This window comes from Brachyistius frenatus, unplaced genomic scaffold (assembly GCF_029030835.1).
Source record: "Brachyistius frenatus isolate BFR_SWC_R1_liver_20210118 unplaced genomic scaffold, ASM2903083v1 Contig_70, whole genome shotgun sequence".
In the NCBI taxonomy this organism is placed as follows: domain Eukaryota; kingdom Metazoa; phylum Chordata; class Actinopteri; family Embiotocidae; genus Brachyistius; species Brachyistius frenatus.
Window position 1 is genome coordinate 1606221 of NW_027210669.1, and position 24399 is coordinate 1630619.

A 24399-nucleotide genomic window follows, 5' to 3' on the forward strand; every position below is an offset into this window, starting at 1 on the left:
TGCAGATTACATCGGCTACTCTCTGATGTCTACGGGGACGAGGCCATCAGGCTGAAATGACACGGGGTGGTGACAGGCGGACCCCCTCGCCGACACCCACCGACATGACTCCCATTCACGGCAGCTGGCCCCCATGACACTAATCTGATTCTAGTCTGTAAAGGGCCTGTTTTGAGCCCACCGGTCTCCACTAAAAAAAGGAAATGACCAGCAGGGCAGGCCATTCTTGCGTGACTTGCAGGTATTACAGAGCAACCTGGTGAATATTTTTTTCTTTCTGCTGCTTGAGGTCGTGTGTAGACACAAATATAGTGTTCAGATCAACCTGTTGTTTGATGTCTCTGCCTTCGCTAAAAACACCTCTATGCTGACTCAGGGATTTAGGAGAAGTAATCTTACTATTTTAAGCAATTAGTCTCATAATATATCACTTAAAGTCTACAGAAAACTGGGATTATGATAAAGTACAATATCAGGGAATATATTCTAATCTGTAAAATACATGCTCTTATTTTGAGATGGGGAAACCAATGTCCTCCTCCAAACTATTTTTTTACTAAATGCAAGGTTTAATTGAAAAGCACACCTGCTTTCCTGATCAAGCGTCTTCCCACGTTTAAAAGAGAGACCTCTGCCCGCGTCTGCAAATCCGCCCGCCCAACCTTCCCTTCGGTGTCGTCCTCATCACTGCCGTGACTTTTGGCTGACATGTTGTGACTGGCTAATGGCATCAACACGTTAGGGAACACCGTCCATCCTTCTAGTGAAAGTTCGCCCTCCGACCGCGTAGCTGCGGGGCATGCAAGGTGAAGATGAATTGGGTCGGATTACTTGTTTAGAGACGAGAGACAGGCCCCTAATTGGATATCATCGCACTCCCTTTCCCTAATTAGCGCTGCATTGCTTTATGAACCGATATTAAAATGTAGGAGAAATAGTAATTAGCTAAAGGTTATTACCAGCCAGGGGCACATGGACATGGAGCATGCTGGGCAATGTAATGACTGCACATGGTTTTGTTTATTTTGGCGTACTGGTTCAGCCTTTACTGTAGGTACACCTTTTCTACCACAGCTGCTGATGACCTGCTTCAGGTTCACCCCGTTAGGTTACATAATAATCATATTAATTACACTTCAGATGGAATAATGCTGCAAACCAGTGGTGAAGGGAGGATTTCACTGTAAAAATATTGCATTACAAATAACGCAAGTCCTGTGTAAGTGAACTGCACTCACTTTATTCAACTCTCTACCATTATCTATTGATCCTGTTCCCATTTTACTGTGGTCATTACTGCAGACGTTATTCTCTTTATTTCTTGACACTAAACTACAGGATGACCTCACAGCCTCAGAGCAATTCAGTCTTTGCTATAATTATAGTCAGGAAACCCAGTTCGCATTGAGATTGACTCAGCCACTCTGAAGCACTTAATTCTCTCCCCATAACAAACAAACACCACAGTTAACACAGCCGGTGCATCGTAACAGGGTACAGTGCTGTTCCATTCCTGGTGAAAAAATAGTTAAAGACTCAGATGTGATTTTTTTTTTTTTTTATTCCCAGCAGAGCCATTCATCATGCTGCCAAGGTGCAGCGCTTGCAGCTTTGGTGCAAAGGTAGAGACTTCGCCCTGATAGGGAGCCTTTTCGCCGTGATCACCACTGACACTGATTATCACTCGCAGCTCCCAGCCTGGACGACACAGATCCTGAGGTCATAGCATCACGGTCAGATCAACACAAACCAAGGATGAGGAGGAGACTTATTCAGAGCGTCAATCTTGCGGAACATTCTGTTATAGTTACAGAAGCCGAGGCAGTCACAGTGTTGAAATCCTGGCTACAAAAACCCATCTGTTTGGTGCTGACTGTACACAAACAATTCTTTTTATATCTGTGTGTGTGTGTGTGTGTGTGTGTGTGTGTGTGTGTGTGTGTAAGAGAGACAAAAGTCCTTTCTGCAAAATATATTTGATGTTGATAGTCAAAGTCAAATACACAATCTGACATTGCAATGCAGTTTATCTGCACACACATACTCTGAAGAGAGCAGGAGATGTTTCTAATTCGGTCGCTCCGTCCATCTATGTTTTTTTTTCTTCTTCCTCTTCTTCCTCCTTTCAGACACTGTTTGGCTTTTAATGCTCAGCTCAGACGCATGCAGTTTTCCAGTCGTCCAAAAGAGGACAGTGTGGAACATGTTGTCATTTCCAGGGAGGGCGATGGAAGCAGAGAGGAGGTTTGAGGGGAGGAAGTGGCTATTTAGTGTCCTGGGTAAATAGCATGGACAAACAAAGCAGGTGTCAACAGCTATATTTGGCTTTCCTGTCATGTGACTGGACTTGGTTTGCACTTCTTTTTTTTTTTAATTCATCCTAGTTTGAAAAAAACAGATTATTGTTTGCTAAATGAGATTTGTGTTGCTTTAATGGTCTTTGAGTATGAAAAGCATCTAAAAAAAACCCAAAAACAAGAATAGCCTTACCTTATTAGCTCCTATACGACGAGACGAGAGCGATCCATCCCAGGTTTTAATCTCTTTTGTTTCAGCTCTGTCTCTCTGCGGCTCTTTGTACTCATTTTAAGTCTGGACAGAGAGTGCAGCGCGATGAGACATTATTACAATAGCGTGTCACTCCTGCCGTGCATATTCAGCAGGCAGACAATCACTACGAGGTGGAGGTGGAGAGGGGGAAGAGAGCAGGAGGGCAGAAAAAAAAAAAAAAGGGAGATGCACTATAGAGAGAGAGAGAGAGAGAGAGAGGTTGATGGCGAAAGACAAAGTGAGAGAGAGGGGCGAAGGCGATGCAGGGCATTAGAGGAAGCGAAACAGACAGCTGCGTGAAGCTCAGAGGAAGAGGCAGCAGCCAGGGGAGAGATGTTGCATGCCGGCGACGTGAGTCGTTCTGACACATGGGTAGCAAAGCGAAAAGGGCCGACACAATGGAGGGAGGCAGGGAGCACTGGGAGGCATCGTGATTTACAGTAGGGCTTATAGCCACTTCAGGTTTTCTCCACCGCTAAAAGCTCGGTGGGGATGCATTCATTGAGCTGAATGGGGCAACCACTCTACCCCCTCACTCGTTGTCATTGTTCTCGACTAATATGGTGAGATGCATAGAGGGGCTCCAGGAGCAGAAGGTCGTGTATTGAAGGAGGTCAGGATGGAAGTGATTCAGGAGCACCCTGCTGCTGCTGCTGTAACCGAGTGGACGAGGCGTGATCAGCGGACAGCGGCTTGTCTGGGTCAACGCATGTCAACTGTGCCGAAAAGAAATACTGAACCTCACCTTTAATTTAAACTGAAGTAGGTGAATGTACTGAGATGAAGCACGAGTTTGTATGAAGCATCCTTAAAATGTAAAAAAAAAAAAAAAAAAAAAAAGACGTTGACCAAAACAAGCCATTAAACACAAAATAACAAGTCATAAAGCATTTATTTTTGTTATTTTTTTTATCATGCAATGGGATACGGTTTGGATGAAAAGTTAGTTAGTTGTGAGAAGCCTGATGACAATAATTTGTAGACCTTTATTTGATTTTTTTTTTTTTTTTGGCAGTTGCTTGGTCACACCTGAACTGCACCCAGAACTGCTCAGAGGACACAGATTAGTCCAAACCACATATTGATAAGTTGATTGATTTGATGCGGCTCCGTAAGATTGACTGAGTTTGTACCCCTGAGAACTTGTTTACAGCTCCATTTATCCCGAGCAGAAAATAGTGTGCAGATTTATAAGATTTTTCAATATTTTTGTGCAACTGCCTTTTTTCTTCTTGTTTTTTTTTTTTTTTTTTTTAATCCCTTGTGTAGAATTTTTAATGTGATTGGAGAATCTCCCAAATTATTCTCACGGCACATATTTTGTTGGTAGAGTAATGAAACAATTGCAGTGAAAATTGGCGCAGCCTATATTGTTTTCAGCATTTTCATCACATCGTGTCTCTTTCTGATTTTCAGGTCGGAGGAAGTGCTTCCGTGTTTGCAAAACTGTCTTTTCTCATGACTCCTGGAAAGTGTAGAAGTCAGAAATTTGTACATGCTGCACACAGGGACTTTACTTTTCAACATGTGTTTCAGTTCAAAGGCAGAGAATTATTAGGATTTATTTTACAAATACCCTTTAATAATTTAATAATGGTTTTAAGCAGTGAATTATTTGTGAGTCAGGAGTTCGTGGAAGATAAAAATGGTTGCTGATTAGGGTCAGGGGGGAAAAGCAGACTTCAAAGCTTTGCTGCCCAACTGACACGAACGCTCCGCTGGATTAAAGTACGACTGGCTGAAAAGAAATAATGTAACAGACAGCATTTTAAATGCATAAATGAAGGCTCGCTTTTGGCATTTTATAGTTCAACGATAATCGTAGAACAAACAAGGCCAGACAGTGACGTGAGAAAAGAGCAGGAAATATTAATCCCCCGCACACACTGTACAGCAGGCCTACTTTTCACACACAGCTCACGTTCACACACACACACACACACACACACACACACACACACACACACACACACACACACACACACACACCCTCTGAAAATATACATAATTCCACATCCTCGAAGAAAATGGGTTCACTGAACATTCATACACGCATGACGTGACAAACCCGACAAACATACATGGCAAGTAAATTGGTAGCCTGCCAGCAGCCTCAAGTTGGAGATTAGCACTGATACAAGGCTGACTTTGAATATTACTGGTGTTCTTGGCAGGCAAGTCATGTGTTCATAATGCTACACCACGCTGTTATTACTGCCCTTTCAAAGACTAATCAAGCAATTAAAGGCTCTTTTGCAAACGCTGCTGTCGCTATGGCAACGGCAAAACCTCGCGGCCCCGTGCGGACGGTCCTCGGTGTCCTCTGAGAAATCAATGTGTCTGTAATCTGGCTGCAATATTGAGTTATTGGGCGCCCATTAATTACTGCAAGTGTGACCTGGAGCTACAGAAGTGGGCGCTCAAGGATCCAGTTTGTTTGTTAATCGCTTTCTCTGCTTTACCCTGTGATGCGGTGCCACCAGATTCAGCATAGATTATCCTTGCTTCAAATCTCACAGCATTAAACACACTGACAGACACAATATACAATACTGCAACATGTATTTTCATAGTTTGGGAGTAGTTACAAGCTGGACTGAATAGAAATAGCAACATATTGAAATTGACATTCGTTATCGGCCGCTATTGTATCTCAAAGCCCTCGTGAGTGTGTAAATTAGCTGCCTGCCTTGAGCTAGTTGTACAAGAAACAAGCAACATGAACGGGAAGTGTGTGGCACAAGGATGACATGGCTTGAAGAAAGGGACGTCCTGTTGTTACATTACCAACTCACTGCAGTCAACGTCCTGCTGCTTAGTAGAAAGAACTGCAACTTCTTCACATTTTATGCTTTGAGACGAGAAGATTTTGTTTAATCTGAGAGCTTAGTGTGGTTCAAATCTCCAGAAATAAAAGCAATAAAGGCATTCGCGTGCCGATTCAGGAGATCAGCTGTCGCTGTTTTACCGCCTACGCCGCTGAAACGGCCAACGGGATGTAAACAACGGTAACAATGACCCGCGAGATAATATCAGACCATCAGCCAGCAGTTCAATGTGTTGACTGCACTCAGTGAAGACACCTTAATTTGACTTGCAGCAGCGATTCAGTTGACCTAAAGAGCGAGTTCACCTCCTTTTGTTTTTGCTTTTTTACGAAGGTGGAAATCCTTTAATGGAGACGGCAGTCTTTAAATAAATAATCTTAACGAGAAGACTTTCTGTAAATCAGGGAAACCTAATTAAAGTTAAAAGCATGGATAAATACATTGATAGGACACAGATTACAAGAACCTGAGCAGGTAATTAACAACATCACATGCATTTTATTTTTGATTCACTGCAGATGAATGCTTCCATTTACATGACAGAAAAATTCAGAGGACTTAAGTTGAAACAGGAAAAAAAAAGCTTGTTACGTCAGAGAAAAACTGAAGTAGATGTCGATTCTTGTTAAAAACATAAATGTTTTTGTAAATTTCCGCCCAGAAACGATGTGTCTGCTTGATGTATAATGATGGGCTTTACTGTACATGAACACTATGACTACAGCTTTAGCAGCACATGCACACACGTTACAAAATAATGTATCCTTAGAAATACAATTGCAAGGCGATCAAAGAGATTATGACAGTTCATTGCATATTCCTTTGATATGCTGTAATGTGCCTGAGGATTACGTTGACTTTATATTGTTAGGTTCACTATTTTTGGAAAATGTTTTAAAAGGATATCAAGAACACCCACATACCTCTGCTCTGTTGTACTTGCGTCTTTTCTCTTTCATCTGGAGACACAATAGAAATTTCCACTATGAAACTATAAGTTGTTTGACTACATTTCAGTTATTGGTCGTCCTCAGTAGGTGAATAAATAAGAGTAGAAAATGTCTTTGTTCCTGTAAGGAAAATATGTTTCTTTACCTGTTGTTGTTTTTTAAGTCATAACATGAGACAGACAAATCTAACTCTTCCCCAAATCACCTCATCTGCATCCTCAGACATGAACCAATCACGCAGCCTCACGCTATCTGCATCCTCTCAGCAAAATCTGCTCTGAGGAAATGACACCTGCTAGAGCGACATAAATACATCTGAATGGTCCATTGACAGCCGAGGCATTAGGGCTCCGCAGATGAGCTTGAACTGCAAAGCTAGCGACAAGCTCAGGCACACGAAACGCCAATTGCAACCTCTCAGAACCAGAGGAAATGAGATGTTTACAGTAAATGTGGCTCTTAGCAGCACCCGCGGTGTTCAATATTGATTCAATGAATCGGATTTGTGAATATGAGTAGCGTCAGCTTTCCACTCTGTGAAACATCTACTTCCACATAAAGGAGCAGCTGGAAGGAGAAAGAATAATAAGGCTGAATGGTAGTTTTTTTTTTTTTTTTTTTTTTCATCAGTGTGTGACAATGAGGAAATATAGTCATTAGTTTTATTGCAGTGTCACGGCTGTTTGACCATACCTTCAGGATTTACTGTGCCACAAACCATTGGGTGCCATTACAATATATACTATTTTTAAAGGCCCATATGAATTCACAAGCAGCTCCTGTTTTTTGTTTTTTTTTGTCTCAAAACTTGCCACAATAATGGTTATGTCACGAGACACAGTTTTTCATGGAATTTTGGAGGGTAAAGTGATTTTCTCTGGAAAAAGAAACATAACTTTTGTTGTAATAGACACTATAAAATGTTCCTGAGTAGACAAAGACATTTTACAAAAAAAAATTGCTTTAATTTTACAGTATGCTGCTTTTTAAATATATATATATAAATATTATAAATTATGTTTCCAAATTGTAACTTTGATTGTTGTCCATTTATCAGTTAGTAATAGTTAACAACTGTATTAAATATTTAGAACTTAAATTTTAAACCAAGGGGCTTTAAAGAAAGAAAAATAGGCTAGAGTACAAACATACAGACAAATAAAATCACAGTTCAAACAAAATTAGTTTACAAAATAGATAGCTAGAAAGTTCAACATTTAAAGGTCCCCTCCTGACATGTTTGGGTATGTACATACAATACTATATTTTAAATGATGAATTGTATCTGATATGGTTTTCCACTAGAGAAATCTCAACTATCTTGTAAACATCCTTCAAAAAGACATCAGATAATTCTCCCTCATTACAAATTTGAGAGTCTGTAAATACGCAAATATATTTTATTTTGAAAAGTGTAAGGTCACCTTAAGGTCACCAGATGCAGCACACTGTAAAGTCCACTATCAGTAAATGCACACTGGAGGTTAGAAGTTTTCACATCGTACTTGTTGAATAGGACCAGAATTGGCTTTCAAACTCTTTGTGATGGCACAAACCTGCTCGTAGGCACGCACCTCAAAATCTGATTTTCAGTGAGCACCAACAAACTTGACCTTCTTTCAGCATATAATTGTGAAAACAGTCTTCTAGTTTTAAACTCCTGCACAGTGAAGCTCAAAAATTAATTTGTAGGACCAAGAAGAAAATCACATATTTGAGTGGAATGAGTCCTTTAAAAAAGCAATCACAAGTGACATTTTAGAGGTGTCCTTGTACAATGTTTTGAAAGCTTCAAATGGATTTGTAATTTCAAACTTACATAAAGTTACGAACTCAAATGTTCGTGGCCGTCGGCAAGCAAATCTTTTACTTCACAGTAGGCCCAGGTAAACTCTAAATGTTTAAGTGATAAGCTTTGTTTGAATTGGATGTGTCAAAGCCTTCCTCGAGGCACCGAAACTGTTTGGCAATTAGGAAGCTGGAGCTCTTAAAAAGCGGTGAACTGCAACCTGTCTGCTGAGTGAAAGGAGTATGACAGGGTCTCTGATAATGTGTGTCTGAGGAAATGTGAGGAGTCACCTGTTTTTGCAACACGACGGGCCCCTTGTGAGCACCCCAGCCTTGATCAGCACACGCTGAACTCTTGCACTGCAGGCGAGGAAGATATCGCTCGCCACTTGAACTCATTGACTTTGAAATACTGCTCGGTTCCTGTTATTGCTTTAGCTTCGATCTCCTTCATTTTCTCCGCGGGAAGACGCGACGTGAAAAGAGGGGCACCAGGATCCATTTCAAATTTTAATTAGTTGCCTTTTGTAAGTCTAACAGACATACATTCAAACCAACATTATCCTTTCAAATTTTTAATTAACAGCTGCCTCTTCGTTTCACCACATCAAAAGGTTGGGGTGTGTAATCGTGCCCATGTGTGTCTGTGTGTGTTCGGAGTCGAAAATGTGTTTGAAGCCGTGTGTTACCACGAGCAAAGGTGCAGAGGTGTGCAAATTTTAACGCTCAGCATGCCGTCTGTCGGATGTGTGTCAGAAAAGTTCACAACGCATCAGCTCAGAGTTGGGGAGGGGACAGAGGAGGTGAGCGTTTTAATTTGCTCTACATTTTAAGGGTGTTTTCGTTTGTATTCTGTTTGTGCTTGATTGCGTTCTGTCAGGACCACCACAGAGGGGAAAAAAGTAACATGTATTACAGGATTAAACTATAATCAAAATGTAGCACCTCACATTTATGCCAGTGAGTATTTCCAAATAAGAAGCTGGGCACATTTTCTAAGAGCAGTCTCTTACTCCCTTATTAGCACACAGAGGGAAAGCATTGGTCTCGCAGATATGTTTGAAATAGCTTCAGTATGAACATGGAAAAATATTTTGTCATATAAGCAAAGCTGTATTTCTGCTTCCGACTCCACATTTGCCTGAACTGCAGCATTACAAGCCATGTCACACCAACTGCTTTCACATGAAAAAACAACAACAATATGTATGAAGTTAACACCATCTGTGTGGACCCGACCAATCAGTGCACGTTTACACCAGCTGTTGCCGTGAAGCAAACGTGGCTGAAAATAGTCACATTAACGGGCAACTTTCAATGGAGAGCGTAGGACATAGAAACGTGTGACATTGTCTCCTGTCAATACGTGCTGGCAGCTGCTCGCAAGAAAAGTGAGAAGCCAATTCAAGAAGTGGTGCTTCCCCCAAGATGCTATAGCTTTGGAGCCATGAAAAGAGAAAGAAAGACATAATAGATGGAAACAAGTTGCATTATCGCGGCTAAAATCAGGCACCATGTCTGTAAGATAATGAGATACTTTCTGTTATATGTGAGTGGCAGTCTAAGAAAAGGCATGTTGTCAAGTCTAGAAAACATGCCAGAAACTGTAGGCAGAGCAGGAATAAAGGCCAAGGGGAACAAACATTTAAGGAGTTGAAAAAAAATGTGTATATCTTTTACAGGATGTGTCAGATATCAGTCCACCACTAAAAGTCATTAATAAACTAAATATAGCATTGGACACAGCAAGTGTCCTGTGTCTTGGCCCACTAAACTAGGACTGTGTCTGGATGTTTCGACGTTGAAACTAAGCCCAGTACTTAAAAGGATGGGCCTCTCGATGCCAACTACTACCACTTGAAATTTGGACATAATGAACTCGTGCGTTTACCCGAGGGTGCGAAAATAATTTTAGGCCTCACCATTCCTGACTTCCTTTTTGCGCCAGCAGGAGATCGTTTTCCTGAGGACATGCTGACCAAACGAAAGTAGCTGACCTTTTCCAGATATTCCTCCAAAAAATAATGTCTTCCTTGCCCTTTAAAATTTCCCCCAACTCCCTAATTAACCTTGAGTCGTTTTAAAGTTAGATTAATAGATAGCTGATAATGTATGTTACAGTACTTCTGCGATCAACACATAATATTATCAACGGCACATAAACTACATACAGGATACGTCCAGTTTCAATGACCCTGCGTACAAAGAAAAAAGTTCTCAGCTTGAAACTTGATTATTAGCTTATTGTGCAGCTTTTTTTTTTTCTGGCCTGGTCTCCTCCAGTTTAATGCTGAATCATGATGTTTATTCCATTGCTCATGGAAAGACCCATGCTCAGAGGCAATTCACTCCATTGTTGACATTTATAGTAGAACTCTAAATTAATACATTTATCTTTCAGAACTTCCTTGACTGCTAAAACACAACTAGTGTTACTTAATAGTTTAATAGCCTAAAGAGCAAAAGTATGTTTTTTTTTTTTTTTAAATGTACCATCGGCGACAAAATCAACACGCTGGCATATTAAAACAATTTGAGAAATGCTCCCTTTTTTTGGTCCTAATGGAGGCACTTTGGAAATGCTTGTTCATGTGACTTTATTTGACTTTAAAGCTTTGGAGAAAGCGAGTCCGTTGCAAACTGGCAGGGGGTCAACAAATAACGAAAGAAGAAAAGCACTTAAAACGCACCACAAACCAGCTTAGTGTCGTTGTTAGGAGGGACGCCAACTCTTTGAAGGCGAGTCCAAGTTGGACTTAACTATAGGGGCTGCTCAATGTGCTGGCCTCGTTCGGTAACATTGCTCTGACCTTATAATCCTCCGTCTCCCACATGCTGCTGCACACACTCCCATAGATTGAAGCAGCATTTTTATTCATTTAATCTTTTATCATGAGCCTGTGGCTTGCGTTTTCAGTCTGTGCCAAAATCTGGACTTGTTTAGGTTCTCCCATAAATCCAGGCAGCAAACGGATCTCAGCTTTGCTCGACTGTATTGTCCACTGTTTGGAGCTTGTTGTGTTTCCGGGCAGCGCCAGGCATGTACCTGGGGGATGTGGTGTGTCTGTATGTAGTCCAGATGAACTGGCATCCTTTGGTACATAATTTTCTGCTTGATGCTTGAAGGTTTGATCATGTGTGTACTGGAGCAGTGGTTGAAGGTCTATGATGTGGTTGTATTTCAAAGACTGATATTTCTCTTTGAATTTTGTCATCATTAAAGTTTGACATTTGAATTTTTATGATATATACAAATATACTCTTCGGGGCAACAGGTGACAATAAAACAAAAGTGCTTTAAAATGTAAATTTTTACAGAATTCTTGTTAGTATAATGTCGACCTGATTTCTTTTAAATCCTCACCTTGAAAGGAACTGGGATGAGACGGCGAGAAAAAAACAATATGGCTCCCGGTTTCAAATATGTTAAAACTCTGCATAATAGCAGACTACTGTTTGTACCAGGCCAAGGTTTCAGCAGAAGAAAAATATCACTGATTGTGTTTAACTAATTACGATTCCACAACAATGAATGAAACTTTGTGCTAAAAAATGACCTACAACCTGCTTTGTACCTGCCAGCAAACCCCTGTTTTTCCGGTGTTTTACTGTATTTTAAGGCCATCTTCCAAGTGCACTCCTGATTTGCAGTCCATGGGAAAACTCTCTAACTTTACAGACACATCTGTGACTTACGTGTTAGCCAACATTTGCCCCTTTTTAAATATCTAGCAGACACAACGTTAGCAACATTAAAATGTATTTTCTGCTCTGTTTTCAGGCTCCAAACCAATGTAAGCCCTGTGCTCACACTCCTTTTAGCTCTGTTTTGCTCTCCATCCACTCCCGAGGGAAGTTTTCTTGCTTTTTTAACCAAACTGAAAGAGTAAAGTTGTGGACTGTAAGACCAGAACAATAAAAACAAAAGATGCTAAACCGCTCCTTAGAGCTGGGTGGTAATTCTCTGTAGGCTCCTCTTAGCTCCTCTTTTCAACTTACCCGTAATCATTTGATCCATTGTTAATATAAGCGTATTAATTAGTGCAGCAGCGATTTAAAATTTGCAATCAACATGAGAATTTACCGTCTGATATCTCCAGATTGTAAGACAACCTCCCTGTGACTCTGACAGTAATGTTTTCTCCCCCGGACTGCTTTCCATCCTCCAAATCGCTCTCCTGCTCATATTTTCTACCCTGCCTGTCTTCCCCACTGTCTACAGGATAAACTTTTCAATTCCAGCCACTATCTGCATGACATTCATGCCATGTGAAGGCTGCGGTAGGAAGGGGCTCAGAAGCATGCCAAGGGGGGATGGTTGGGTTATTGCTCTGTACGCTCCCAGCATTCACCCTTGTTAGCCTTTACCAGTTAGACAATGCCCTGATGAAACATGACAGGACAAGCTTTCATAGCCATGTTGGGGTTGACGCTTTAAAATGCGAGCGACTGCACTGTTTTGTAGCTCTTGCAGGGAAAGAGAATTTTAAATGGCCACACACTAACAGTTTGTTTGCCAGTGGTACTATAGGAATAACAACAATATGAAAAATAGCACCCAGAGACACACTGCAAACCCAGATGAGTAAAATGACAAATGCTTTTATTTGAAGTGAAAATCCACCCAAAATAGAAGTCCATGTTATGCCTCTGATCTCAGAGAATCGCCAATATGGTGAATATTGAATTATTTGTGAACATAAACAATCCCAGCAGGCTGTGATGTGTTGCCACCGAGAAACACAACCTGCAGCTGTACTATTTATACAAGTGTGTCTGTTGGGAGACCGTCTCAGCAGCGTCCTCATTGTCTCTGTGTTACTGTTAACAGCAGCAGAAGTGACCCGACGTAATGTCAGTGTGTACTCGAGTACATCCAGATCCAGATTTTAAGTCACAGTTGATAGTATTTTTCTCTGTAGGCGTTACTCGTTTTTGAGATATACAGTAAGCAGGAGAAAGCTCACAGGAATACCTGTGTGTGTGTGTGTGTGTGTGTGTGTGTGTGTGTGTGTGTGTGTGTGTGTGTGTGTGTGTGTGTGTGTGTGTGTGTGTGTGTGTGGCGCCATGTTGGTAGCTGTGCAACTGATTGATATCATAAGTGAACCATAGGCTGAAAGGTCCCCCAGCGCCAGATGAAAGGCAGGATTAACAGAAGAGGGGTTGAGCCGCGATGAGCACCGTGAGTGCATCGGGGGAGATCAGATGAGGAAATAATAGAGAAGGGTCCCCTGCCTTCAGAGTGGGGCCGACAGGGAAGCGGGGCTTATGAGATGCAGAAGAGTTGTCAGAGATTGAATGATCAGTTCCGGAGAGTTGGCAGCTTTCCCGGCAAAGTTCCCAATCCTCTGAAGACAAGAAAGAAAAGCAATCTTTATGGTGAAGAAAGATGTTAGAATTAGAAAAATGGAAGCAGGAGGATCAGCAAAACACAATTTACCTGCTAATTTTCCCCTTAAACAGTCTGCTACATTATTCCAACTTTTGATCATTAGCTGTAATTTACAGGTGCACAGAATATATTTTTATGCATTTTCCTATGACTCAAGATTTGAGCAAGGATGCTCCACTTGCCTGAGTTTGGTGTCTCCCCCTGCACGTGTTATTCAGAGCCGGGCTTATTGTGTCTCTGTAGTTATTACAAAATTGTAATTTGGGCACAATTTGATGCACAGTGTCATTTAAATCAGATAATAAAAGAGGCTATGATTGGTGCACACAGTCCAGAGCTAAAAATCCCAATCAGGCAGTTTGATGATAAGGCAGAGATCGCTATTGATCCACTCAGGCAGTCTGTTTCCCATTTCCCGCCTGCAACAGCAAGAACACACTGCCACAGAAGTGGGGCATTTTACAATTGATTGCTTCATCCGGGAAGGGCTCATTGAGATTCATCCCAAATGAAGCACTTTGTTTGTGATGTGTCTCTTGTTCCATATAAAGTTCTTTTAAAAACATTAAATGTTATTTTTTTCCCCTCTCCCTCAGACGTACTGTAAATACTGTGAACTTGAGAGGACGAGTGCAGTGCTATCATGTAATGTTTTCTAAAATGTGGTTTTAACGTTACTAGCTTGACAATCCCAGTCTTTACCGGTAACTCACTACCCCATCTTGTGGTGCAAAGTGGTATTATGTGACAGGACGGACCAGGGCTAGCTGGTCAGCATGTTATTTTATTATTTCTTCACATTTTGGGCATCATACTTTTAGGAATGTTTTAAATATCCTACGTTTTGCGTCACGATCTTCGAAGTTTGGGGTTTCTAGATATTTTTGTGTAGTAGCATCTGTTACTTTTTTCTGGCCTGAAATAGAAATCGAAAAATAATTTGTCTTGGCATCCTACCAGGCAACATATTCAAGTCATGTTGAACCTTAACTTCCCCTTAGTGCTGTTTTACACTTTCTATTTAATAATCCCTGGAGAAAGGCAAGAGAAGGAAAAAAAAAAGACAGACCCCTCTACGAGTCCACTAATTGGCTGCATGAAACGTTAAAAAAAAAGAAAGAAAAAGGTTCAGACACTATTTTCCGAAAAGCAGGAAAAAAAACAAAAAAAAAGATTTAGTAAGGCACCTTGTTATTTAAATTAGTCAGCACTGACTTAGAAAACATTCCATTAATGATGTAACAAAATAAATGCCGTGTTAAGGCCCAGCTGCAGTCGTAACATTGGCAAATGCATCAAACTGTTTTTCAATAATTTTACAGAAGAGAAAATGCCCTATAGCGGCTCATTCTGATGATTATGATGACATAAGCCAGGAGAGAACGTGATGGTTTGCAAACTAGCGGTGACTGTACGGTGGAGCTGCTGGAAACTGCTCACACGGAGAATAGACGCGAAGGGGTGTTTGTGGCCATACTGAGCTCCTGTGCATTTGCCTAATTGTTAAAGCATTTGGTTTTCCATGTGAAAGTTATCATCCAGTACGTCTGCGCCTGCAGCCGCGATAGATTCCAAATAAGTGTGTGTTTACTTCATCGGGAGCGCTTCCTCACGACCTGTGTTCATATTTTAATGGTTAAATCATCAAAAGAAAGTAGGGATCGTGTGGATCTTTGCCACTGAATAATTTACACTGTTTTATTTCCACGCTGTTCCACTCAATCAAATGTGTCTCTCGGTGAATTTGCAGAGTTGTTGTACAAGAAAATATAAGCAAGCGATTGTTTACTCTGCATATTCTCTATTTTTTCGACCCAGTATTTTTCTTTTTTTTATCGCTGATGTAAAAGCCACATAAGACTTCTGCAAAACTCGATTCAACTTGGCTTTCACAGTGTGACCCCATTTTACCCTCACAGATATACCCGATTTCCCAGCCTGTAAGTTCCCTTGAATAGGATGTTGCTCATTTTTGTAGCACATAACCAATTTCCTGCCTTTTATTGAGCCCATTCCGTTTCTCTCATGCTGCTCCAAGTGTGTCTTATTTTCAGCTCCCTCCCTGAGAAACTGTCTCGTGTCCTGACAGCCCATGTGGAGTTGTGGGGGGGTGGGAGGGGGGGAGGTTGAGGCCGATGTTTGTGTGATTGGGGAGGAGGACACTGTTTTGACAGATTGGTGTGCCACCGTGACGGTCTGAGAGAGTCTTGGGTCAAACGGCAGACATCCACTCGCTGTCAGTGTATCAGGCACGTTAGCTCCGGGAAGCCTCTGATCCGAAGCCTGCGTGGTGACATAAATGGGGAGGATATACAGCGCGGTTGGAGTAATGACTGTGTGGAGAGTTTGTGTGTACAGTGTGTACAGTAACCAGAGTAAGTCTTCACTCGTCTCCATCTGCTGTTTTGCTTGACAGCTGAAAACAAGTGTTTGGATACATTCAGAAAATAGATATAATTCAGAATGTTTTCAGATGCGATACTGCATAACTTTCCTGTTTCCTTTTGTAAACAAACTACAGTATTTATGATCTATTTTCAAGTCCAACGTATTTCCCTCTGCTGGAGGCACATTTGTAGATGGATAAATCCAAACACTGTTAACCACAGATGACTTAGATGACTTCGAATACTAAAGATATCAAGACTATGTGCCATAAATAAACCGGCGCGCTATTTAGTTATTGCTTTGAGTCATATACAACGTTTACGGTCGCAAATCTAATATTAATATGTTTAATATGTTTTTTTAATCTACGTGTCATAATTGATAATGAAACTGTGTAGCTGCGTATTGCATCTGTTGATATACGGCAGATGAAATATGACCTAATATAAACTGAACAAGACGAATATTTTTCAAGAGAAAAAACTGATTTCACCACCTACAGAAATATATTTACATTTTATCGTTTGTAGTTATTTATTTATTTTTTCAAGGGTCTCGTGGGTTGCAGTTATTTGATATTTGAATTTAGATCATTATCCAAATGCTTGTTTGCATTCATTATGACAAATAAATGATTGTTTGAAGATCAAATAATAGTAGGATTAAGAGATATTTATTGTCAATTGCACAACAAAATGTTTACTTTGTTAGCCCAATGAGCATTACAAATAATTAAATCATTGGTTGCAGCCTAAAAAATACAATATTGGTTAAATGGATAAAGGAATCAATGATAATTCTCTTTGGCGTTTTTTGTTGTTGTAGGAAGCAGGATATAACTTCCTGATTGTGAATCATGTCTTTAAACAAAAGTCACAAAAATGATTTCCAAAAATATGTTTCACATTCTTCAACTGTGAGCCGAGTATTTAAACTTGCTATGTCCGATACACATCCTTCTTAAATAATTTTATTCGAGAATAGCTGGAAACGTTTTTCCCCACTTAATGAAATCTTCAACTCGGAGCGAGTCCTCCAAGTTTTAGCTACCGCACATTCTTCTCCCACACCAGTCTGAAGACATTGGCCGCCTCTGTGCCTCAAGAAAGAACTCCAATTAAGTAACAATCTGTTTCCTTGTAATTATATGTACCAGCTTGCTTAAATTAGGCTGAAACCCATTACAGAATTAGAACTTGAAATTGGGTCAAGAGCGTGTCACAGTGTTTCTACTCAAGCAGTTGTGGCAGTAGGGGGAGTAATGGCCTGAGTGTAAAGCGGGGCTCGGGTGGTGTCAAGATGCCCAGCTCGCTGTTAGAGACGAGGCCCCTTGAGTCACTGGTGCTTCCTTCACAACACCCCGGTCGAGATTCTTCAGACAGCCACAGAGCAGCCACGTCAACAAACAAATGCTTGTTTTCTACTCATTAGTGCACTCTGGTGAAAGAGGAAAAACCTAGCCATGAGTGGCTGGGAGGGATTGTGTGTCAACTCATGTTACACATTCTGCCTCTTTATTCCTTTCCTTCTTGCGGGCTGGGGGTGTCAAAATGATAATAATAATAAAAAACACTGAAGGGGAGATTGCAACATGTTTTTGGATGTTGGTCACAGGGCAGTGTGTGTGTGTGTGTGTGTGTGTGTGTGTGTGTGTGTGTGTGTGTGTGTGTGTGTGTGTGTGTGTGTGTGTGTGTGTGTGTGTGTGTGTGTGTGTGTGTGTGTGTGTGTGTGTGTGTGTGTGTGAACTCCTGTCTACCTATCTTTGCGTGGATATGCTGTAGTTTCATTTAGACATTTTGGTTGGTCATCACTTTCAAAGGTTTGTTCTGCAGTTGACTCGAGGCTAAAACTTGGAGTTTGTGTTGCTTTAAAGGAACAGCATGACATTTATCTGCTTTCTGGCCAAGCGTTTGATGAGAGGAGTGATACCGCTCTCGTTTCTATGATGAATACACTATGAAGTCTTTTGCAGACAGCCAGTGAGATTAGTGTGCCACAAAGACAGGAGATGGAGGAAACTGTTGGTGTGGCTCTTTCTGAAGGCCACACATTTTGACCTACCAGCACCTCTAAAGTTATTAAACATATCTATCGCTTCATTTCAACAAAACCTTAAATTTGCAACCTCACCGTGATGAAAAGACTCCAGAATGTTATTGTTCTCCACCAAGAAAAAGTCTGGTACATGTAAAATTGTAAAAAAAAATAATTTGTGCTACATTCATCGCTGATATAAAGTTTTAGGTTGGTAACATAGGTCTCCAACTCACTTCGCTCTGCAGTAGACGGGCGACTACGAAGAGAATTGACAAGACTCAAGTAAGGTAAAAAGAAAAGAAAGCTTTCACACATTTCACGTTTTTGTGCTATGCTAAGCTAACTGGCTGCGAGCTGGTACTGATAGTAACTATAAAGATATGACTGCTCTCAGTCCTCTCATTTAAATCTCAGCCAAAAGCCCTTTTTTCCTAAATTGTCAAACTGTGGCCTTTAATGAAATAAAAGTTCATAATCAACACATTTTAAAAATGACAGCTACTGCTACTGTGATGGGAAGACCAAGAGATATGACCAATTATAATAAAATGATCCTGCTTTTGTTGTTTTTATTTTTTTTAAGAGGCAGGTTTGCATGAGGCAAAGAAGAAAGCCTGCTTCTGCAAGTGTTTTTGTCATGTCTTGGGCTGCAGCCTTTCTCATCAGGTTTTCATTAGGCTTCTATATCCAATTAGGTGCTGGCCTCAGTGGACAAAAGTGAGGCAAACAAACAATAAATTAGGCAAAGGTGCAACTAATATATCTGCCAGGACATGCATCAGTGCATCACATAGCTGAATGCCAACGCCATTTTCTCTTCTTTGGGCCTTTCACACAACAGTGAGACAAACCCAGCAGTTAACCCTGCCAATTATGTCCTATCTATATGCCCCTCTAACTCAAACTACAAAAACAGGACAGAATACAAGAGCGTCACAATATATTGTATCTTTAAACAGTCAGTTTTCTTCACATTAAATGATGACTGCCTATCGTAGATACTGCAAAACTCACAAAAGACTAATTATTATTAGTTTGCAAACACATATTGCAGCATTCTGTGGTTATAATTGGAAATTGTTACCTGATTTTCTGCTTATCAATGCAACCAGCTGCTCCTCGGGCCTGTTTTCTCATGACAAGGCTTTAATTGCTTCCCACATGTGGTTAATGTAAGTTCATATGGTCACTAATGAGAACTGTCATACAGTAGAGGCTTTTTTTTTTATCCAAACCTCAGAATTATACAAATAGACAGGTTGGCTCATTGGGCATAATGCACACAAATATTTAATTGGAATTGGATGTTTTTTTATTGTTGTTGTTCTGTTTTTGAGGGGTTAGTTGTTTATACAGAGAAAAACAATAGCTTGACTTTGTGTCAGGGAATTTTACAGGACCTTAATTTTTTCCACCTTTTGAAGCACAGTGCAGTTTTCTGCATTGTAACAAGACTTCATCTATATATCTATCTATCCTATCTAATCTGTCTATCTACAATACGTTGACAAGGCTACACCAACACCCCGCCCACTCTGTTCTCTGTTGTTGTCATATTAGTGATTAATGCCTCGCACACTTTATTGTTTACCCTCTCTCTCTCCTGCCAATGTTTACCATTCGATGTGTTTGTCATGCAATTATTATCTGCGTAGTGAAATGAGTGTGAGCCAGTGTGCGTCCATTCCTCACAGTTTGTTCATGCGCCCATCGAAGTCTTCGTCAGTGGGGAAGCACTGTACACACCAGTAAAGGTCAATGACAAATAGACTTCGTTGCTGCACACAAGCTTTTGTCTGACTTTCAAAGTAGACGTCACAAATTGAGGTGAGAGTGCTCCCATCGACTTATCAACACATTCATTATTGTGTTTTTTGTCCAATTTGAGTTTTTCAGAATTAAATGTGTATTCTCCAATAGACATACAAGTGCTGTATTGGGTTGGTGCCATTGTAGTAGGGTGAAATAATATAACCTGTCTTGGATATTTTGAGGTGGGCGCATCAAAAGAGTTCTGCAATAACAGCCCCAAATTTCTCTTTTCTTATGCATCAGCATGAACCATTCCTACCCCCAACTGGACTAGCTGCTTTCAGTTATTTTCCCACTGAAGAATCACTTTGGCAGCTCTGAAAATGTAAAAAAAAAAAAAAAAAGAAATTCTTCTTAACCGTCTGCCAGAATCTGATTTTGAATAAACAAGGTTTTAAAAGAAGCTATGAAGTGACGGATCGTGCTTCATTTCATATCTGTAACACCCGGTTTCAACAGATGTTGATGAGGTTTGGCAGTTACGAGAGGGGGAGAGTCACGTCAACATCAAAACAATCCTTATTGTTTGCTGATAGGTCCGACACTCATCCAGCGGAGCTCAGTCGATTCTCTCTGGATGTTTTTCACACTTGAATCTTGTAGCAAACAGAGATTCTGTCCTCATGAGGTTACTATCAGAATATACAGCTGCCTATTCTGTGGTCCTTGAATCAAATACAGTATCTCCCAATTTGGCATCTGGATAAACACATTTATAGAGTAAGAATAAGAACAATAAAAAGCCAATATATATCAGAAGTAGTTAAAATAGGAGAGAGGTTGTTATCTCATTTCTCCAAATCACATTCTTCTTGACTTCACGGCCAAACATGGCTGCAAACGAGGAAACATGCTGCACTGAGATCATTACATAGGACATGAAGGAATATTCCAACATCATACTGTATACCCTTATATTTGGCCTTTTACACATCAGCCAGCTGCAGCTGTAGAAGGCGAGACCTTGTTACTGTCAGCTGTGGGTGAAGAGTGCAACAAGGATAGTATAAGTAGGGTGCAAGTTTTTCTGCAGAGAAATTGCACAAGTTTTCTTCAATCCAAACATGTGTATTGGATATTAAGCATTAAAGACTGGTGAAGCCACTGGTCATGAAGATACTGATACAGTTTCTCTGCCTATTTGTACATCATTTTTTCTTTAAGATGACCTTTATGTGCAAAACGGATTGGAAAGCCAACCTTGAGTGGAAGTGGAAGATCCATTTTGCAACATCTCAACACGTACAATGAGATAGCTTTTAACATGCTAACACACTAAACACTGAGCATGGAAAACAAAATACTTGTTTAATATCACCTTAGCATGAGGACATTAGCATGCTGACGGCTTTAGGCAAAGACAACATGTTTTAAAGTGGAAGAAATGTGACCATCGACAAAGGAGATGTGTTTTATGGGTAAAATGGGTCCAATTCTCAGGAAGACTTCCTTTTGAAAGCGGGGTGGATTTGTGTTCGATGGGCAACTTGTGAGCTTGAAATTAGATCAATTTTGAAACCAAAAAAGGAAAGTTCGTTGCTAAAATTGTGTTTTAATTTCTATGAAATGCCATCATAGCAATACTGTAGGATATTATGTCAAAGATCTACATCGGCCTGCTGTTAAGACAATGTGGAAATATGAATATTATACAATTTGAGAAACACTTGGAAGATCCTGATAAGCAGATAAAGATTGGATTTTCCTTAGATGTGTAACTACTGGATTTAGTGTGCTAGTACAGTTTTGTTAGGAAGGTAAACAGGAGACAAATCTAAGTGGACATAAATGGAATACCCTTTGCAGTTGCACAGTGAAGACATAAATGAAGATCAAAGAATAATAAATGGGATTTGAAGTGAATCTCCTTTAAGAAGGTTGGTTAGAGAGGGCGCAGCTACGACCGTGACCACGTCAGTTTTGTTAATGTTTAGACAGCATGCGGCAAAGTAAAACTGCAGTTGGTGCAGTTCCGCTTGTCATGCTTCATATTTAGGAGAGTGTGAGCATGTCCTGGAGAATAGGGAAATACGTCAGTAACAAGGTCACCGAGCAATGACGCTGAAATGACTTCATACATTTGTACAGCAGCATCTCCTCTTTTCATTTAGACAGTTGCCTGTCTCTTTTAGCTGCGTTTCTCTTTTGCTTGATTTATTTTTTTTCTCTTTGTTGTCGGAGACCCTCTCGGACCTCTTGGTTTTCCAATTTGCAGTAGGTTGTCTCATGCTGCCTCGGAGGTTTTTTATTCCGGCAGAATCCCTAAATATTTTATAGTTTTACAGTGCATTCAAAGTTTCCATTTGTTCAGGAAGCTTCCCGAACTACTGACCAGAAGAGATGACAGCCCCGCTGCCCTTTCAGCTGTGCCTTAAGAGACATGTTTCAGCTACAAGTCTCTAATCACAGTTCATGCCCTTTCACATGACATCAGTTTTGAATGGAGCCAAAGGTTTGGCCTCTGGGCCGTTGAATTGTTTCTATGTGCTGACCTTTTGTCTGCATTGACTATATGATCACTAAACACATCAAACAGCGATTCTCTCCTTTCTGTCTTCTCTACTTTCTGTCTCGCCCGTAGGACTATTCTCCTCGTAATTCTACATTCCCCAAAATCATGACATGTCCTTCCGCTGTTTTGCCTCCATCCCATCAACAAACCATCTACAAATATTAGGATTCAGAACAATGCCAGAAATGTTGTCCAATATTGCATCCTGCACCCTATTTCCTTCCCAGGTGTGTTTATGATGATATGAGCCTGTCAATGGAGCCTTATGGAGAGCTTCAGGGTAAATACCTGTCCTTCCCTCAACAGCAAGGAAACTAAGGTGAACGCCTTTGATCATAGTGACATAAGTGAATAAAATGAGGAAATGGAGAGATGGCAATTGGGACAAATCGCTTCCAAAATTGAACATGACAATCCTCTGATTGTAATCTCCATGTGGACTTTTGGGGATGGGGTGTCTATGATGATGGGGAATATGAATGACTATGAACCTCATTTCAAAGGAGAGAGATTGAGGGAAGCTAAGGTAAAGATGTATATATCGGTACATGCAATACACACAAGGATATGCATATACAGTACGCCTAAACTGTTCTTGTTTATTACAACATAGGGTTTTATTTTCACAGCTTTGGCCATCATTCTTACATGGAAAATAATTCCACCAGCCAAGTTAACTTCCGTGTGAATATCTGAGATCTGTATATAATAATTGTACAGGTTGCAAACAAACCCTGAGCTGAGCCAAACTTCGTTGACATTTTTACCAATACTGTCCTCAGTTCCCCTTTGACTGAAAGTATTTGCTGTTGTTTGTGAGCATAGTTTTTGTGGGCAGTGAGGGCTTGTTAGAAAACGTTTGTGAGCTTGCCCTCTTGTTTACAACCTGTCTGACAGCCCAAACCGCCTCTCTTCCAAAGTGTGTAATACAGCCGCCAGTCCACTAGAGAACAGCGTGACAATGTCACGGCCCTGCCTCGCCTAGGCGTGAACAACCCCGTGGTTAAGGTGGATTTTAAAAAGGAAAAGATATCTTAAAAGGTATCTATTGCGCTTTCTCGTAGACCCCGAACCCCCGATCTCCTGGGTGAAAGTGGGCTGTGTGAGGCGAGGTTAACCACCACACGCTGTCCTCTAGTGGACTGGCGGGTGTATTACAGGCTTTTGGCGTGACACTGGGCTGGACAGCATGGTGGTGCATGTCTCTCACTGTGTCTGACTTTGTTTTGGTCATGTATCAGCAGTTGCTTTGACAGTTGACAAAACAATGGAGTCAGCAAAAATGTTTGTTTACTTGTCAAGAGCATTTAGCGGTAATGTGCCTTGACTCAGTCAAAAAATAAGTTAAGTAGTTTGACATAATTATTTGTGCTATAAACCTGTTTTTCGAGCAGGTCAGGGTGGATGGAGGGGTCCACAGATCACATGACTTAGACAAGGGCCGTTGTTTTTTGCTGACAGTCAGTTTTGTAAACAAGCTAACAGGTTTCAGAGACAATTTTCTCATTTAAGTCCTTTTCTATTTAAATTGCCTCAGCTTTTATACATTTGAGGGTCAATGCATTAGCATTGAAGTGAAATTTTTAGTTTTAAAACATGAAATCCCTCTACAGCATCGAGAAAACCCGTTTAGTTTCAGCCCATCCTGGTCTCATGTTAAACTACTGCTCCATTATATTCTGGTGTTTGGGTCCATTTCAGCTTGATGAGATCACTTTTGTATGCAGACCTTGGTCACCATAATTGCATATTACCCAGCGTGGTCCATTGCTTTTTGTCTTGTGCGCTGATGAAATATGAATGTATCACACAAATGCAGTCTCTGTTAGTGTGTACAGTATAATGTGCCGCTGCAATGTGGCTTGTCCGTATGTGCATGTTTAGAGTGAAATGGTGATAGGCCTGCTATTCGGTTTGCTCGTTACTGACAGAAGATTAAAGCAGGCTGTTGTGCATGAGAATTGCCCTCATACACACTTTGAAAATATAGACGCTGATACACATACTAATGATCATTTCAGGTTTAAAAAAAAAAAAGTATGCATATGCAGACACTCGTACACTACAAAAATGGCAAAAAGATGTTGCTTCTCAATATACACACCTCAAATACATCTAATCACACAGACTTTGTTGTGCATT